This window comes from Nannospalax galili, unplaced genomic scaffold (genome assembly GCF_000622305.1).
Source record: "Nannospalax galili isolate Female #2095 unplaced genomic scaffold, S.galili_v1.0 scaffold135, whole genome shotgun sequence".
Lineage (NCBI taxonomy): Eukaryota > Metazoa > Chordata > Mammalia > Rodentia > Spalacidae > Nannospalax > Nannospalax galili.
Window position 1 is genome coordinate 4937972 of NW_008338998.1, and position 15577 is coordinate 4953548.

The following is a 15577-nucleotide window of genomic DNA, read 5'->3' on the forward strand; positions in this document are numbered from 1 at the left end:
AATATTGAACTCAGTATAAACCCTATAAGATATAAAATTGAATGAGTTTTTACCCTTTAAAGAAGATCTCCATTTCATTTAAAAAATATGGTTTCCCACATTTTTAATGATACTAACATTTAGATGTATGCACATGCGTCTTTAATCTCTATGTATCTGATGCTTACTAGTCACAGTCAGTTACACTTGGATCCTTAGTACCTGAATATGGATATAAAGTCATCAGGTAGATTTCAGTGGTAAAGTTTATCACCTCTACTATTTAATATGAAGTACATTTTTATGCTTCCTCCTCAAATATAAGTCTTTTTAAAAAATTGTTGATTTTTCTGTGTGTATATCATACAGAACATCCCACACAATCTTATTCATGTATATACCCACTTCCCAAATGGCACTGTTACTGTCCTCTGTGTTGTTGATACCCGCAGCCATTCTCTAGTGCTTGTCCATCTGCTGAATCTAGTCAACCTATCTAGAGATCCTTGTTTTAGGAAGATCTGCTGTTCCTCCTCTAGCAGCAATCAGTTGTCAATATTTCTTTAGATAAGACTGGGGTCTGCTGTTGACTTTCTCAGTTCTGTGCTGGGTTACTGTCTGGGGGTCTCTTGCACCACCTTGGCCAACAACTCAAAGGAAGCTATCACCTGTCTGACATTGTTTCTTATTATGTAGCCTTTAGCTATACATATGGACTCTTAAAAATTATATTGATCCCATTAATCTTTGGTTATACTTTCCTTTTGGGTGTTTAAGACCCTACAGTTGGCCCAGATAAAACAATTTATTTTTACTCTTAAGGTTGTTTGAGGATCTGTTCCTCAGGAGTCGCATGGGCTTGGGAGGAGCCCTGGCTCCTTTCTTTGACCAGTTCCGTCTATGTGAAGATAAGTCAAAGGTCCTACTCAACCATGGCTGGCTTCGCTTGGAAGCATGGAAGAAATGTTTCCTTTGTGTTGACCCTCACCTTTGTAGACTGGACCCTGGTTCAGGTTCATGGTGGGGTCTCCACCACCTCCTTGATCAAGAGGACAGGTGACCCACCACAGTTACAGGACATTTTGAGAGATGTTCATAGTCCCCTGGAACTTAGTCAACTTAGGAGGACAAGGAGCAAAAACTGTCCTTTATGTCCCCCTGACCAAATTAGTATAGGCCTCAAAGTATGGCTGTTAAACATCCAAGAAGGTTAGTTACACCAGTCTAGTAATTACAAGGACTCCTATATTAAACTTCACCCACCAATGGCTCAGGGACCATCATGGAAGAGGAGGTGGAAAGATTGTAAGAGCCAGAGAGGAGGTGCATGGCCATATGGAAAGAGAGTCATACAGGCCCCTTAGACCCTGCTCATATGATAATGGTGTCAACATACAAAAATCCCATGCAAACCCAGGCAGACAATTCCCAGCACAGAACTGGGGAAATAAACACAGACCCCAATCTTAGCTGAGGAGACATTGTCGGTCTCTGTTTTGAAACCCCCATCCTGAATGGCTTTCTCATGAAACTTCCTAAGTTGTCTTTTGAAACTACACACATGATTTTACCAAGTCCTACTTTTTATTACAGATGTAGAATCCATATTTTAGCAGAAGAATTCATCAGGAATGGCCAATATTTTCATTTAATAGAAACAGATACATGGCTTCCATTTCAACATTGTTAGTCAAGTCCTTTGTATTCAGGGAAGTAGAACAATACAAGCCATGATTGCTCCATGTGTGTGTGTGTATGTGTGTGTGTGTGTACAAGCATGTGGAGACCAGATGACTGCCCTTACTGTCATTCCTCAGGCACCATCATTCTAGTTTTGGGGACAGGGTCTCTTACTGGCCTAGAGGTCACCAAATAGGCTAGGCTGGCTAGGCAGTGAATCCCAGGAATCAGCTTCTTTCTGTCTCCCCAGCATTGGTATTAAAAGCAAACACCACCACACCCATTTTTTATATGGGTTTTTGGGGACCAAACTCAGGTCTTTGTGTTCGAAAAGCAAATACTTTACCAACTGAGCCTTCTCCCCAGACCCTTTTATGCGCCCACGTTTGCTGTCTTAATGAGGCTTATGATCTTTTTAAGGTAATGCTACATTCTCATAAAACTGTTGAAAACTCCGTAGGTAAAGTGTGTAATCTCTACATAAGGAATATGGAAAATAGTAGACAGGAAGAAAGATCCAGAGTTCTTAGCTGGCATTTCCACAAGGAGGGAAGGAACTAATCTTCATTCATTCTTAAAACTTGGATAAATGGAAAGAAATGCTGTGTGTGTGTGTGTGTGTGTGTGTGTGTGTGTGTGTGTATGTGTAATCATTTCAAGAAAATAACCTAAGAGATCATAATAAAATGAATGCCCCTAATTGCTTAACTGCTGACAGATGTGCCTTTAAGGTCCTCAAATTGTGCTTCTACTTCTTAAACAAAACTTTCAAGTCTCAGAATCTCAGGACTTGAGAACCCAAGACATGAAAGGAACCTTCAGCAGCAGTTTGCTTGCATTGGCACAGGCTTTCAGTAAATGAAAGTCAATGTATATGGCCATAACAGGAGGCCACTCTGCATTCTAAGCTAGCAAATGCTTCTGCTTTCAAAAGGGTGGTTGTGGAGCCCAGCACTGCATATCACTTCAGAAAAGCTTGTGTTTAAAATCTATCTCCCACATGAAACATTACATAGGTCCTTCATTTTCTGCCCTCTCCTCCCACAGTTGAAGTAAAAACAGCACCCACCCTTGTCCATTTTAGGGCAAGTCACAGGTTAAAACTTAACCTATGGTACACTCCAATGTACAGAATCCATACACAAAAAATTGGTAATAAAGGTATCTGTCATTTTTATTTTTTACTTTTTGTCTCCTTCCAATTGCAAGATTATTTTAGGACTTAGACTTGCTCTTTGAAAGGATAAACTTTAACCTTTCAGGAGTTGTAATGCTCCTTCCCCAAATGTCATCTTGAGAGTAGTGAAAGCTTAGATGGTATTATGGCTATTAAATGAGGTCATTAGGTTTTGTAGGAGTCTTTAGTTTACATCTTTAGTTGGCACAGTTCTGTCCTGAGTAACTTGTACAGTTGCCTTGTTAGGTATCACTGGTGAAGCCTGGACTTTTCTCTTAATCAAGGCCAGACTAATGGTTAGAACAAATGAGGAAATTTTTATCTTTATTGAACAAGTTTTCTAAGTCCTGCTGTAAGTTATTTTTTATGCTCTATCTCAGTCTAATTTACTTATTATTTATTTATTTATTTATTTATTTATTTATTTATTTAGTGTATGAGTGTTCTACCCGCATGTGTGTAAGTGCATCAAGTGCCATGTAATACCTGAGGAAGCCAGACTAGGATGTCAGATCCCCCAGAACTAGGGTTACAAAGGGTTGTTAACTGTCATGTTGGTGCTGGGAACCAAATCTGAGTCCTCTGCAAGAGCAGCCTAGGCTCTTAACCACTAGGTCACCTCTCTAGCCCCAAATCTCAGCTTTTCTAGGGTGAAGGATCACAGGGGTATAAGCTGCATTCTTCTGCTGAGCCCTGCCTGAAGGGAAGCATCCTGCAGCCTCTGCAGAGGAGTCCAGGCCTTGTGCTCAGCTTCTTCCTGTACCTCCAGATTGACACAAGGACATCTCTAACTCAGTCGCGTTACATCAGCAACCAGACCAGACAGAGTCATTAACTTATACCCTCTCCTCTACAGAACCTTTCTACCCTGAAGTGACTGTAGAGGGAACATAGGACATATCTGTCACATGTCCTCTTTCTTGCACCTCTGCTCTTCCCCTCGAAATCCTAAGGACCCTATCACTTGCTCTTCCATGCTCTGGAGACACCCCCGTACCTGCTCTCTGATATACGTGGCTGGAACTGAAAATCAATGGATGGAAGTAATTTTTTTTCTTAATTCATTTTCTTTTTTTCTCCAATGTATATTTTCATTGAATTTTTGTGCATTTCATACAATACATCATATTTAGACCCCTCCTTTGCACACGTCCCATAGCCTGCCCACAGGATGAAGGTAATTTTTAAAACTCTGCACATTTCATTCAATATTGAAAAATATCCCAATAAATATGCTTTAAAAGATTCATTTATTTTTTATTATACATCTATGTGCCTGAGTGCATGTGACTGCACCACATGCATGCTGGTACCCATGGAGGCCACAATAAGGTGCTGGTTTCACCTTTCTTTACCACTGAGTAAAACTCCATTGTGTAAATGTATCACATTTTCATTATCTACTTGTCAGTTGGGGAACCTTAGGTTGCTTCCATCTCCTAGCTACTGTGAAAAGACCAGCAACTAACATGGATGTACAAATGTCGTTGCAATAGGATGAATCCTTTGGTTATATGCCAAGGAGTGGTATAACCAGGTTAAATCATAGGCTCATTTTTAGTTTCTCCACACTGCTTTCCAAAGGGGTTGCAAAATTTGCAATCCCATCAATGGTGGGTGATTATACAAGAAATCGTGTGGATAAAGGGAAAGAAGGAGCTCAAGAGTAGTGGGACCATAGGAGACCGGTATTATCACAGGAGAAATGGGGAAAATGGGGACACTTTAAAAGGGGAAGTCATAGTGGAAGGGTTAGACAGAGAGAGAGAGAGAGAGAGAGAGAGAGAGAGAGAGAGAGAGCTAGTTTGAAAAAAAAACCAGAGGGAATCATATTAGTCCATCAACCTAATGGCAAATTACACATACATTATCTCTACATGAGTCCATATGTATAGCTAAGGGCTACATAACAAGAAACAGTGCCAGACAGGAGAAACTTTCTTTTGAGTTGTTGGCCAGGTTGGTCAAAGAGACTCCTAAAATTACTCAGGCTATTGCCATGGCCTTTGATGGCCTCCCAGAACTTGAAGGTAAGACCCTACTGCTGAAGACAGAACATCAGACACAGGATTCAGACAGAATTTCAGACACAGGATTTGGAGAAATAGAGCTGCAACTGACCTGAATCGACTTCCACTGAAAGCTAGCTCTCATTCCTTTGGAGAGCACTATGAAGGTACCAAGGGGAAGCAACAATTGATGGTCCAACACCAGCTTCAAGACCAAATAACCACATCAATGGCCAGCACAGCATATAACATTGGTGCAGTAGTAGCACTTTTATCTTGTGGGTAATCAAAAGTTACCTAATTGGACTAAAAGCCCACTCAATGGAAGGAAACTCGTTTCATACTGTAAACATAACCAAGTACACATGGATGAAGTGATCATAGATCTTAGAGAAAACCCCAAGACTGTCATATCCCTAGACTAATGTGATTTCTTACTATGTACGAAATTGTATCCTTATTTATTTACAGACAAATATCCCAGTCACCACTCATCAAAGAAGCTTATTTTGCATCAGATGGAGACTATTACCAAGTACTACAACTGGTCACACATGGATACTGTCTATGAATTGCCCAGGCCTAAGTGACACATCCACAATGCAACCTCTATACCTAAGGCTCACAGAACATAGAAAAGGGGTAAAGAAGAGGACACCAATGAATCTCTCAGTTCTCATTAATGAAGCTCCCTTATGCAGCAGAGGGCCAGGAACACAAAAGGTCACAAATGGCCAAAGAGAAGAGATCAAGAGTCACTGAATGCTGGTCCTTGGACAGGACTCCTTTATTAAACTTTACCCACCCAAGGCTCAGGGACCACCACAGAAGAAGGGGCAGAAAGATTGTAAGAGCCAGGGAGGAAGTGCAGGACCATATGGAAACAGAGTCCTACAAGCTCCTGGGAACATGCTCATATGATTCTATGGCAATGGTGTCAGCATACACACAAGTCCCATGTAAAACCAGGCAGAGAAAAACCTAGCATAGAAGTGGGAAAATGAACAGCAGACCCCAATCTTATCTGAAGAACTGTTGGCAACTTATTGCTGCTAGGTGTTGAAGAGCTGATCTTCCTAAAACAAGGGACTCTAGATAGACTGACTAGACCTCAGTGGATGGACTTGCACTGGGGAACATCTGGGAACACCGACTTGATAGAGTGGGCCTTAACAGGATGACAAAGTATATGGGCTCCAGGTGAGGGGGGCTATGGAAGGGTGCTGGTGGGGATGGGGGTATAAAGATGACTAAGACTATTTGTGGTATTCTGTACAAAATACACAATAATCCAATAAAAAAAATTTTAAAAAAGGGTATTGGATCCCTTGGAAGGTTGTGAGCTGCCTTATATAGGTACTGGGAATCAAACCCAGGTCCTCTGCAAGAGCAGCAAGTGCTCTTACATTCTTAACCTTCCTAGCCGTCTCTCCAGCCTCAATGAAAATCAATCTTAAGATACGATGTCACACAAAAGTCAAGCATACAGCCTACAGAATATATCATTTAATCCATAGTTGGGCAAATGCATATAGACTTGTCTTGATTTAAATTCTGATTTTAGAAGAAGAATTTAAATTCCAATAAAAATTACCTAAGTGGGGTTTTGATTAATGAAAAAGAGAATAAAAGGAGCATGAGAGGAGACAAAAGAAATGAAAAGGGGAAACATTTCTCACACCACTCCTGAGGAGTGGGATTCAACTGGTGGTGCTGGGAGAAGATCCTGGCTCTAAAGATGTCAATCATATTTTCAGACTTGTTTTCAAGAAAAAGTAAGGATAAATAGTAGTATACATTTTCAACAATATATATTTAAGAAAATATAACTTCTGTCACTGCTACAAAGTACAGGCAATAAAGATTTCCAATTCCCTTCTTACCACAGTCTATGACATTCAGTTTAGTTCTTCATTAGAGAGAAAGCAGTATTTCATTAATAAAAGTAAAAGACAGCCCTTCAAGCATTTATTCATCTTTCTATGCAGTTTTTTAGACATGAGTTTTAGTATATAACACATCCCACAAGTTCCCAATGAATATTGACTGATTAATCATTAAATTATTTTATTTAAATCAGCAATTTGTGTTCTCAGCATGCTTCCAAATAGCATGTTAGAAATGCAATCAGACTCATTTGTTAGTAAATTAAAATAGGTTTCTATGTCCTTTCCAATTAGACATTGAGTTGTGAAGTGCAGTCTTCAGTTGGCAAGCCTCACACACACAAACAGATCAGAGAAAACAGAAATTAATGCTAAAACAGCATCTCTGAAGAACTGTCTACATACAGGGTATTAATACCAAAAATAGTGCAACCAAAAATAACCCTTTCATGTCTTCATATGCTGCTGTTTAGAAATGTAAAATGTTATGTTAGCTAAAACAAAAATAAATAAATAAATAAATAAATAGATAAATTTCCTTAAAACCTTCAGGAGAAAGATTAGTTAGTAGATGAAAGGGTGAGAGTTGAAAAGCCTTCCCCTGCAGGACTCCCAGCTATTGACTCTGACCTCAAGAACGACTTACACTCTGCTCTCATTCTACCATCTATGAATACAGGGAATGGGAAACTGATTCAGTGGATCAAGTGCTTGCTGTACAAGCATGCAATCTCAGTTCAGATCCTCAGCACCCCCACAAAAAGGTGGGTATGTACCTGTAATCTTAGAGTTGGGAGGCAGAGACTAGAGGATCCTTGAGTCTTACTGGGCAGCCACTCTAGCCAATTAGTGAGCTCCACATTCAGTGGGAGACACTGCCTCAGAAAAAAGGTGGAGGACTAGAGAAATGGCTCAGCTGCTCTTTCAGAGAACCCGAGTTCAGTTCTCAGCACCTACATTCGGCAGTTCATGACCACCTATAACACCAGATCTAGGGAATCAGGTGCCTCTGGCCTCTGCAGGCATCTGCACTTACATGCACATACCTCCTTAAAGACACGGACACATGCACATAATTAAAAATAATAAAAATAAATATTAAAAATTAGATGAGCCAGGTGTGGTAGTGACACTTTTAATCACAGAACTTGGGAGGCAGAGGAAGGTAGATCTCTGTGAGTTTGAAGGTAGCCTGGTCTAACTAGTGAGTTCCAGGCCAGCCATGGCTACATACATAGTGAGAAATTGCCTCAAACAGCAATAAACAAACCAAAAATAAGATGAGAATGATGAAAGAAGAAATACATTCATCTGTGGTTTCATATGTACAGTGTATGCATCTGCATACACATACAATGATAGAAGAAGACACACACATTCATCTCTGGCCTTCACACACATGTAAGTGTATGGTACTGTATACACACAGTGATGGAAGAAGACACACACATTCATCTCCAGCCTCCACACGTATATAAGTGTATAAACCTGTACATATTACATACAAATATTTTCTCTATATGTATTATATATACTTGCATATGTACAAATACATTTATATATATTCACCATGAGCATATGAGATAATTCTCTCTTTCTCTCTCTCTCTCACACACAGAAACAACTCTTCATTTGACAATTAAAATTATCTATCTCCACATATCTATATTAATCAGCTTCCTGTTTCTATAACAAAATACAGAAGGCATCAACTAAAAAAAGGAAAGGTTGATTTTGGCTCATAGTTTTGAAGATTTCAGTTTGTGCTAAGTTGGTTCCATTGCTTTGAGCCTCTGGATTCTAGTATATTCTAATACCTCATGGTAGAGAGCTTGTGGAGGACCAAAGCTGTCCTCTTTTTGGTGGCCAGGAAGCAAAGAGAGAATGACAAAGTGTCTAGGACTCCAATGTTCCCTCAGTAGAATACTAGAGTGAGCAGAAGACTTTCCACTAGACCCTACCACTTATATTTTCCACCACAGGTTGCAGACCAAGCCTTTAACACATGGATCTTTAAGGGTAGTGTGATGATGAATACTGTCAATTTGATAGCATCTAGAATCACCTAGGAGAAAAACGTTTGGGCATGCTTGTGGGTAATTTCTAGATTGGATTAATTGTGGGAAGACCCATGATTGTCTGCACCCTCAAAGTGTGAGCCCAAACAAGCCCTTCTTCCCTTAAGTTGCTTTTGCCATGTACGTTGTCACAGCAACAAGACTGATACAGCCAGTCACTCAGACCATAGCCTTCTCTTTGTATCAGAAATTTCAAGCTAAATCTGCTCTACTTACTGTCTCTAGTCAGAAAATGTGCTTAATCTGGCCTAAATAGACAAGGGGCACAGTGTTTAGGTTTATATTAATTTACTTATTTAAATATTTTCAATATCACATGAATATCTAAATGCCTACTATGAAAAATTAGATTGGTCCATAACTACTGACCTATAAAACAGCAGGTCTCCTTTGGATGGAACTAAAGCTGTCAATTTGCTGAGGGCTTTCACTCTGGCTGTTATATCTCTGACCTACAAGGCCAGATTACAAATCTTGAATAGAAAGAAGTATCAGTGTTTTGCTATCACACCTCGCTCACTTTCTCCACTTCACTTTCATGGTCTTTGTGGGCATCTCATTTTGTGCACTCTGGACTGTGCTTTTAAGTCCTTTTCATGATCTCTTTGGGATTTAGAATCTGGGAGGAGGAACACACTGGTTTGGATGGATTTTTATATTACATAAATGTGTCATATTCAAATGGAGAACCACTCGACATGTGATAGTAAAGATGACAATAATAAAGCAACTGGTGACTGTTCTCCCAACCACCTGAAACATCCAAGCCCCTCTTAGTTTCGAAGACTTTCACTGACTTCCCTTTTACTACTCACGGTCTTCTTCTCTGGATTATGAATCATTCAGGCAGAGCTGCTTGTTGCAGAACACTTGCCATTTTTAGCTGTACCTGTATCTCTACCATGAGCCCTTTCCCATCATTTGATTGTCTTAGCATTTTCTCCAGTGAAAAATAGTAAGTAGAAAGATGAACCTCTTGATCACACCATTGATGGAAGGAATAGAGAGTTAATGGCTAATAAAAGGAAAGCATAGAGGGGATGCAGAGGTTGCTCAGTGGTAAGGAGCTCCTGCTGCTTTTGCAGATGACTGGAACTTGTTTCCCAGCATCCATATCAGGTGGCTCACAACTTCGGCTCCAGGAGAACCAGGCTTTCTCCTGGCCCCACAGGCACCCCTGTGCATTTGGCATTCACTAAACCAGACACACGCACACATACATGTAAATAAAAAATAAATCTCTTTTTAAAAAGAGTAAATATTTTAGGATTAAACTTTGTTCTCTCTGTTGCCTGGTTCCTCAGATAAAGTTGTCCATGTGTATTGCCAGTGGTCATGCAGACTCTTGATCATTATACATGATGGTCTCAGGATTACTCAATTTTCATGGATGGAAAGGTGAATTTCCAGGATGTACTTCTACAGGACAGGACAGAAATGCCTGGGAGTCATATAACCAGGGACAGGGAAAGTCACAGCCAGTGTCTCGAATGGTCCTCTTCAACTGTCCAACCTCCATATTCCAGTCCTTCATTTTGCAACATTTTCTAGAATCTGTCTTCTGGACTGAGTCTCAAGCACCTGTTCTTTTGCTGGGATGCTGATTTTAATAGTTGATCACCAATTGGTGAGTTCTTTCCTGCATTGTGTCTCACCCCATTACAGATTCTTCCTGCACTCACAAGTAAATCCTGTGTACTTGATCTGTTCTTCAGCTCTGCCACAGGAAGAACTCACAGTAGAGCTACAGGTACAGCTGAAAATACCAAGTGTTCTGTGACAGCATCCTTGGGATTGACACATCTGAAAGACTCACTAAAATTCAGGAAGTTTCTCCCATCCTAGAGAAAGACATGTTAAGACTCTGAAAGCAAACAATTCACAACTCTCAGGAAGTCTTTGAAACTTAACAAAATTTCAAAGCTCCTCTCTCCCCAAGGATTTCTGGAGAGAGAAGACAGACCCGCAGAGCTGCCTTCAATCCATGCAGAAAATTTACCACTGCAGATTTCCTAAGCCAGCACCAATGGCAGTGTGGGCTTTTCAGTGATGCAGTACCTTTGAGAGATCCATGTTCCAGTGAGTGAACCCTAACACATACTCCTGTAAACCTTTTGTTCCCAATAAACCCATTTGTTCTCCAATTTAAACTTTGGTGGAACTGTTTGTTGATCTGTCCTTAGTGCCCCACGTGGTGTGAGTAGGCATTTGTTCATGTCTTCTCAGACAGCAAGACCAGCCAGTAAACAACCCACTGAATGGGTTCCCTTGATTGTCTCAAAGCAAAAATGATACTTTGAGATAGGTAGAAATTCCCTTAGATCCACCACATCCTTCAATCAGTACAAGTTTTGAAAAGAGAATAAATTTATGTAGCATGCCTTACTCATTTAAGTGAGGCCCGGGAAACTTCAGAAGAAAGATTACTGTGACGCAAAGATAGTTAGTGTAGCAAAGCTTCTTGATCCTTGCTGGTTTGAAATGCATCATTATTGGTGTATCAATCAGCTAAATTATTTCTTCCAAGTCTGAAATAGAGTTATATATTGGTGTATTGGGCAAGAAAGCCAATGAGGATACAAGTTCAGTTTGTTTGCACAAATGTGACTCTGTAGCTTCTGTGATTCTGAAGGGGTCTTTGTGATCTTCGCCATCACAAAATAATGAATGGAGGAGCTGGAACCTCCTAGAGGTTTAGGGCCAGACAAACTTCAGAAAACCGTGAAAACCCAACTTATGCAGTTGGCAGTCAGAGTTGATGGCTCTGTGTTACAAAATACTCTTGGCAAATTTAATTTGGCCTTGGGGCACTGGTGAGGAAATAAGAGAATTTGAAGAAATGAAGAAAAGCAAAAGAATTAATGGGATGAAAGAACTGGCTGTGAGGACAGAAAGCAGTCAGGCTAAGTGAAACCCATCATTCTAGTTGCCTTATAAACGAACAGCAAATAATACAGTTTATTATAACCAGGGGCTGGAGAGATGGGTCAGTGGCAAAGAGTTCTTGCAGAGAACCCTAGTTCTGTTCCCAGAATGCACTTCAGGTGCTCTCAACATCTTGTGACTCCAGCTTCACAGGATCCAATGCCTCTGGCCTACTTGGGCATCTGTACTCACATGGGCAAACTCACACAGGGATACACATGTAGACATAATTAAGAATAAAATAAATAAGAAAGGCTTATAGCCAGGAAAATAGATGTTTTCTATTATGAGGCAATTAGCCCCAAGAATGGAAGGGGGCATAAAAACCCAGTCTGAAAGTTTTTCATGTTTCTTTGATCCTGTCAATAGGAAATAAGCTTCCACTTCTCCAGTATTATGTTTCTATATCCCCCGAAATGTAGCCCATTTCTCCTTGTGCAGGTGGATCTCTCTATACCTGTCATACCACAAAGAGCACAGGACATCAGAGGATCCACTCCCACTCCAGTAAATCAACAATCACAGAGACAGAGACCCAATCCCTCTACAGAAGTGGCAAATAGAAACCTTTGGAACAACAGAGAAAGAGAGTGAGGAGGATCACCAGGTAGCATGCCCTAACCCAAATAAAAACCCAAACCCCTTTAGAGTTCATGGTCTCCCCCACCCTGGGGGCCCCTTCTCTATTCTAAAGTCTGCCAATGAACTTTCACTGTGTGCTGAGCTGTTCTCCTGTCTTTTAACACAGTATCTGACTGAGAAAAGCATGCCACCTGCTATCAGGTATCAATTTCTACCCACACCACTCCCCAGCTAGTCACATGCACTGGGAACCACCTAGCTTCCACTTAGAATTTTGTTACTCCAGAGCAAAAGCAATACTGGTTCAGAAAGCAAGAGAGGGTTTTCCTCTATCCACCACACATCCAAGTGTTAGTCATACCTGACAACACAAATTAAGCAAAGGACAGAACTCTTTTTTTTTTCCCATTTAACCAAGGCATCTTTCTCCAGATCACTGCTGATCTTTTATTTTTCATTCTCATTATTACCAGAGAAGTTTATCATCCTCATAGCCAAACTACCTTTTTCTTCCCTCACAGTAGCAGTTATGTCAGAATGAAACACTCTTACTCCCTAAACGCTGAGTTTTTTATGACTTGGGATGCTGTTTTGCTCAGTTTTGTACCACCGAAGTCCACCACATAATTGCCTCTAAAACATAGAGTTAAAGTGTAAATTTTATACCTGGTACTTTCTGAAGATGGAAAATGTGTAGTTTTCTGCTGGATTTGCTCTGGTGCTTCGCATTAAACCTATAACTACCTTCCTTTTCTTTAAATTTTTAGTATTTAGCTGCATTCGCATAGACAATGGACAGTACTCCTCTCCTTACTGCATCTCATTTTCTTGATTCACCTGCTAATTTGTGTTATAAAACCAAAACCATTTCATCTGTTGAGCAACACATTACTTTACTTCTGAATATAATTCATTAAAAGGCAATTTTAATTTGTGAAAATGTTCAATGCTCAAAAGAAATGCTATTGGCCAGGCACTGTGGTATGTCCTCTCCAACCTCCTCAGTTCAGATAAGTTATTATTAGAGAAAGGGAGAAAAAAAACAAGAATATTTCCCTCTTTTCTCAATCCAGCATGTTTAATATAGAAAGCTTTTACGAACTTGTCCTGCATTGCAGTAAATGTCTTATGAAATTGGGCCATTTCCCCCCATGTTTTGCAAAGCACCTCCATCACGAGTAATTAGTGTCAATGACAGTGTTTCTCGCCTCACATTGCGGCTCGGCCCATCTGCCAGCTGTCCTGTAATGCTTTTAGACAGTCCCAGGTTCATCCGTTCCCTGCCTAGTGTGTCCCTCCTGCAGTTCTGTCCATCTGCTGTCTTCATCGCTTTGACCTTTTAAAGTCCTGTCGATTTTCTGACTGCCACCCTAGCTCAGGAATCTTTGATCACCTTGGGCTGACAGTCATCTACTCTATCAGCTCATTCTAAGGGCCCCAGTCTCTGGACCCAATGACCAATCTATCTGACAGTATACTAGCCCCTCACAGTACAGAAAATGTAAAAAAGACACTTCATGAGATTATAGACTTAGCAGGACATTGGAAGAAAGGGTGTCTGATGAGAAATAGGAAGTCTGGGTTCTTGCTATTGACTCTGCTGTTAACTAGACATATAAACGTGGAAATCCCAGAAACATCAGTGATTTTACTCTGACTCAGGCATTTCAGCTCTAAAACAAGGGACTGACTACATTAGTAACAAGAACATTTCCAACTCAGTGATTTAAAGTCATCATCATTTTAAGTTAACTAACCCAGTCGGGACTTTAAATGAAAAGGAAAGGTAGCAGAAGATGAGTGGCTAATAGGACAGAGGCACAGAGAATGAAGAGAGGCAGCATCCTGTTAAGAATTAACATGTGAGGACTGGGGATGTAGCTCACATGGTAGAGGGGGCAGAGGGCTTGCTTAGCATGCACAAAGAGCTAGGTTTGATTCCTAATAACACACAAACCTGGAGTGGTGATGTGCACTTGTAATTCTATAACTTGGGAGGTAGAAGCAGGAGGATCAGAAGTTCAAGGTCAACCTCAGCTAAATGGGCAACTCAAGACCAGCCTAAAATACATGTGACCTTGACCCAGAAAAAGGAAATAAAGAGAGTTAATGTGTGAGACCAGCAGAGATAAACTGAGACCATGGCAATAGTCATGACCACTATTACCTTTGAGTGGAAACCCCAGCTTCCTCTATCATACCCAGATGTTATACCCAGTCCTCAGAGTCAGGTGTAGTAACTATAGATCAATTATCTCACTAATCCTTTCCTCCATGACTGTCTATGGTACTTGCAATAAACCCCAAGGTCCTTCCCAGGCACCCAGCCTCTTCTGATCTTACATCATTTTCTCCCTTAATGAGTTGCAAAACTGACCTCACTTGATCTTTCAAACATGCCAAGGTTGGCCTACCTCCTTCCATCATGGCTTCCTTAACACATCCACCTGTAATGCACACCAAGCACATCTCACATGGCTGATTTCCTTATGGGACCCCAGCTTCTATGGACATTTCTGTCCCCTCAAGGTTGCATTCTCTGGTCATTCATCTGTATTATTACTAGACATTCTTACCTCTGCCTCCTGTGTTGATTCACACCAACAGAGCTTACTCTATATATTGACATATTATTTATCGCTCTCCTGTGACTTTTGAACCTGTGGATATTGGCTTCCTATTTGTCCCTTTACCCTTTCCATCTAGAATAATAATGTTCAAATTACCTATGGAAAAGACGTTAAGAAGCAGATTTTGAATGCATTGGTCAGAAAGTAAAATTCTTGGACCCAAAGTAAAAATTCATGACAAGCTTTTCAAAGTGGTGAGCAAGTTGGTTTGGAAAGTAGAGATATTTCCAGGGGTTGGGGACAGACTAATAGCATGTGACAATTACAAGGGCACTTGTCCCTGGAAGTTCCTCACATAAGAAACAGTTTACTCACAGCTCAGTGGAGGCCAACATCCCTGAGTAAGATCATCTTTCCCAAAAGACTACATGGTGTGTGTGTGTGTGTGTGTGTGTGTGTGTGTGTGTGTGTGTGTATGAACAGATGTACAGGCACATGTATCCACACGCGTGTGGCAGACAGAGGTTAACTTCAGGTATTGTTTCTCAGGATGCCATCCACTGGAGTTTTGAGACAGGTTTCCTGACTGGTCTGGTGCTCTCATGGTCTCAGCTATGCTGGCTGGCCAGTAAGTCACAGAGATCTGCCTACCTTTACCTCCCCAGTGCTGGGATTACAAGCATACTACCAC